Consider the following 5,000-nt stretch of genomic DNA (forward strand, 5'->3'; position numbering starts at 1 on the left):
GATTTATATTCGAGATGACCGTGCTGGCTGTCATCTTCTGCCTCGTGATCTTATAAATGAGGCCCCAGGGTTCCTTGTTTCCCTGCTCGGTCACGAATGCACGCCAGCTGTGCGACCGAGCAGCTTTGATGGCGGCTTTGTAGGCCTTTCTCTGTTTAAGATACTCGGTCCTCTTGGCCGCCCTCTGCTCCTCTGAACATGCTGCGTTCTGCGAGGCTCGTCTAAGTTTGTAGACTCGCCTCTTTTGCCTCGTCAGGTCGGCCGTCCACCATGGGACGGATTTTGAATGCCACTGCTTGGTTGGCATCGAGGAGTCGCACGCTTGGACGATCATTCTTTCGATCTCCTGTGCTAGATGTTCGACATCCCCCTTATTGTTCAATGGATCGGGGGATATACTCCTCTTACTTTCCTGCAGCGCCTTGTCGAACTCGGGCCATTTTGCGCTTCGGAGTCGGAACCTTGGTAATAATCCGTTCCGGTTGGTGCTGCTGTTGCTACTAATTTCGGCAGCACCGTCCTCGGCGCAAAAACTCAAAGAAAACTCTATGACTCGGTGGTCGCTGGTCGTCAGGTCCTCGCGGACCTTCCAACCTCGCACCTTGTCGCAAATATCAGGTGTCGATAGTGTGACGTCGATGTATGACTGTCCACTAGGGCTGGAAAACGTCGGAGCGTTTCCAGCCTCGTTCAAGACAACCAAGCCATGGCTCACGATAAACTCTTCGAGTTTACGGCCTCTCACGTCCGTCTCCGCGCTGCCCCACTGGGCTGATTTCGCGTTAACGTCGGCAGAGATAATGACTCGGTTATGCTTAAGTGCGGAAAGAGCTCTCTCCAACCGCGCCAGACCTGATTCAACGTCATCGGAGCATTGAAAGTACTGGCTGATCAGGAAGAAGCTCCCAAACGAACCCGAGATGCTGACACAGGACAAATGCGTGTCGCACAAGTTAGAGACTTTGACCACGGTTAGATCCGGGTTTCTGACCGCTATTGCAGCCATCACCGGTTCGCCTGCCGTGATCAGCCTCGTTCTCAAGCCTAGCCCGGGCACAGTACCCCGCCAGCTATATGGCTCTTGTGCAAGCAACACATCTACCCCTCGCCTATGCATCTCAGTCCGGACTTCGTCGGTCACGTTTCGGGCCCGCTGCATGTTATGCTGCATGACCCGTATGACTCTCGAGCGTCGCCGGTCGTTTGTACTATCCATTCAATTCAAATTATTCTTGTCTAACGCGAGACATCTCCAAAACCAGCGCTTCCTGATAGGAGGCGCAGGCCGGGTCTCGCGACTTGTGTTCAAATGGTCGCCCTCTGTCTTTACAGTTGGAGCAGACCGGAGGCTTGCTCTTCCTGTTACAGAGGGCATAGCCGTGCCCTTTTTCGGCACAATGTCCGCAGACATCCTCTTTGAATTTGCAGCGCTTCGCCGTGTGCCCGAAGCGCTGGCACTTATAGCATCGGGTGACCTGTATGAAGTCCCGCACACGACAGGAACTCCACCCGAGGTACACCCGGTCCCCTCTCTGCGCCAGCCGCCGACGAATCTGCGGACTGACGGCCACTACCCAGTTGGCTGTCTCCGGGGTCTTGCCAGCCATGCGACTGACCCGAACACCCGAAGGCACATCCTTCTGGGACGCCTCAGAGAGGTTTTGCCTCCAAAGACTGGAGGCAATTTCCTCCTTGCCCATCCCTTTCGGAATGTCATAAATCAGGACCTCGGGGTCCCGTTTGCTGGGCAAGGAGACGGACAGTCCCGCACTCGCCAGCTTCTTATTGCCTACGAAGGCTTTTAGGTCCTCCTTGCGATCGGTTTCGACGACGATGCCACCGGAGTGGATGCGTCGAACCGATCTGACACGGATCGCCTCCTTCGCAGGTTTTACGATCGACAGAACAGCTCTCTTAGTAGCATCGCTGTTCTGTCCTTTATCCTTTGGCGGGAAGATACGCACCACGTATTGTGTCGGTGGTCTTCTCGCCTCCGGAGTCGCTGACTGGTTGACCTTTGCCACTTGGGCGTAGGTCAACTGCGCGGCATTGGAGACCGTCTTCGGGAGGGTTCCCTTGGACGGCCCAGGTCGCGCCGCACTCATTACGGCAGGACGCGCTTTTAGGTCCGCCCTGACCGCGGCGAGTTGCCCTTCGACGAAGCTGTTTCGTTGAATCAGCTCCTGGACCAACTCGTTGAGTGCTCCGACTTCTGCTAGTATCTTCGACCCGGACTCCTTGTTGACTTTCGACTCGGGTCGAAAGCAAAAGGTCCGTATCTCCGATACTCGCCTGAAGGCTTCGTCTCTCACGAGATCGAGAGGCCGTACCTTGTGCCCGGAAACCGTCCCCTTCGATTTCCTGGCCTGGTTTGCTGCGGCCTTGCCAGTAGGTGCGACTGGCTTGGCACGCTTCGACTTTTTGGTGACGGTTTTCCAACCGCCACCTTCGGGGTCTTCGACACGCACGGGTGCCGGTTGCACCTTCACGAGCGTGTCTTTGACTGGTTCGATTTTTCTGGGTTTCTCCTTCCCAGCCTTGCGGCTGGGGGAGTCCCCCGACTTGGGCGCTGTCCCCACGTTACCGGTGTCCGGCGCGCCTTCTACCGTGGCCTCAGTTTTCACCGAGACCGCTCGCGTGGGTGTCACGCATCTCTCCAAGGTCACACGAGGATTGGCGATGTTCAGCACCTTCCCGGACCTTGTCTTTTTCGCAGACGCAGGAGGGCTAACAGCTGCTGCTGTAGCTTCCGCGTCTGTGGCGACGGCTTCACTCCGAGTAGGAGCTGGACCCGCCGACTTCGAACGTTCAATTTGTACTTTCAATTTAGATCCCATAGTTAGATCTTTGCCTTCATCCGGTACGCTCCCCGGCCACCACCGACCCACACATTTTGGAACCCGCCATCAGGCTGGGTTAGGGCTACGCACCGGACATAGTCTGCTGACTGGGCCGATTGCTCAACCCAGCCCGCGTCCTCGCCCGTCAGAACCCACTCGCCGAAGCGTATGGTCGTTCCAAGCCGATTGACTGGACCAGGGCTGCTTTTCTCGTCCAGCCTCCCATCTAGCCGAAGCAGAGGCCAAAGGTACGTGTTGGGGACGTCTCACCCGCAGGAGAGGGCCCCCTCAGATCCCAGGATCCTCTTTTCCGACGACAAGGGTCGCCACGCACGGCAAACACGCGGGAGACAGCAGTCGGAGAGGCTGCCTCTTCCTCTCCACCACACTTCGTTCGGTTCGCTGCGTTTTGAGAACACGAGCTATCCAGCGGTACCTTTTTCGTGGAGGCTCAAGTGTGGCTAGGGCACGTTTGCCCCTTGCGGCCTGGGTTGCCCAGGTGATTGGTTGCATCCCGATTTCTAGATCCAGCGGCATGTTGCTACGTGGCGCGCTCAGACAACGAAAATGCGGCATTCCGGTCAGACCAGAAAAACCGCACAACGTGACGCGGGGGACTGCAGCCACAAGTGACAACAGTCCCCCGGTAGGGAGTAGTACAGCATATTCAATGCTGTACATGAACACGCCACAGCCCGTATGCTTAGTTCAAGGGCCTCGCCATTATGCGAAGTACTACATGTACAACGCACTGGCGGTCTCAAAATACCCTCATCGCCGATGCATCTGATGCATCCGTCAACTCGGCAGCATTCACTCCGTCGGCGTGTTGCTTTGTGGCGTGTTCAGATAACGAAAATGCGGCATTCCAGTCAGACCAGAAAAACCGCATAACGTAACGCGGGGGACTGAAGCCACAAGTGACAACAGTCCCCCGGATGGGAGTAGTGCAGCATGTTCAATACTGCACAAGAACACGCCACAGCCCGCTTGCTTAATCACGGGCCTCGTCATTATGCGAAGCACTACATGTACAACGCACTGACGGTCTCTCGAGTGCCTTCATCGCCGATGCACCTATCGACTCAGCAGCAACATTCAATCCGACGGCGTGTTGCTTCGTGGCGTGTTCAGACAACGAAAATGCGGCATTCCAGTTAGACCAGAAAAACCGCATAACGTGACGCGGGGGACTGCAGCCACAAGTGACAACAGTCCCCCGCTAAGGAGTAGTACAGCATATTCAATGCTGTACATGAACACGCCACAGCCCGCATGCTTAATCTCGGGCCTCGCCATTATGCGAAGTACTACATGTACGACGCACTGACGGTCTAAAATGCCTTCATCGTCGACGCATCCATCGACTCGGTAGTAGCAACAACCTACGCGAGGACTAGTTCGGGGGTCGCCTCTCAACCCTGGGTGGCCACAGACCGCCACCGCCAGTAGATAGGGACAGATGGGAATCTCGTTAATCCATTCATGCGCGTCACTAATTAGATGACGAGGCATTTGGCTACCTTAAGAGAGTCATAGTTACTCCCGCCGTTTACCCGCGCTTTTTTGAATTTCTTCACGTTGACATTCAGAGCACTGGGCAGAAATCACATTGCGTCAACACCCGTGGGGGCCATCGCAATGCTTTGTTTTAATTAGACAGTCGGATTCCCCTAGTCCGTGCCAGTTCTGAGCTGAGCGTTGAATGGCGGCCGAAGAGGACGACCGCACCGATGGGAAACGCCACGGAAGCCTCGCAGCAAGGAAGATCCGCGGGAGGCCAAGGCACGGGACCGAGCTCGGATCCCAGCCACGAGAGCCGTTCACCTCGCCCAGGCCCGGCACGTCAGCCAGACCCGCTTCCCGACCAAGCCCGACACGCCCCGCTCCTCAGAGCCAATCCTTATCCCGAAGTTACGGATCCAATTTGCCGACTTCCCTTACCTACATTAATCTATCGACTAGAGGCTCTTTACCTTGGAGACCTGCTGCGGATATGGGTACGAACCGGCGCGACACCTCCACGTGGCCCTCTCCTGGATTTTCAAGGTCCGAGGGGATGATCCGGACACCGCCGCAACTGCGGTGCTCTTCGCGTTCCAAACCCTATCTCCCTGCTAGAGGTTTCCAGGGAACTCGAACGCTTATACAGAAAAGAAA

General features: G+C 56.2%; 1 pseudogene; it reads right to left on the reverse strand.

Moving 5' to 3' along the window:
• Positions 1-4,258: 4,258 nt before the first annotated feature.
• LOC143262959 (large subunit ribosomal RNA) overlaps positions 4,259-5,000 on the reverse strand; it is a 2,994-nt pseudogene continuing 2,252 nt past the window's right edge.

The sequence above is a fragment of the Megalopta genalis genome, unplaced genomic scaffold (assembly GCF_051020955.1).
Source record: "Megalopta genalis isolate 19385.01 unplaced genomic scaffold, iyMegGena1_principal scaffold0259, whole genome shotgun sequence".
Classification (NCBI taxonomy): domain Eukaryota; kingdom Metazoa; phylum Arthropoda; class Insecta; order Hymenoptera; family Halictidae; genus Megalopta; species Megalopta genalis.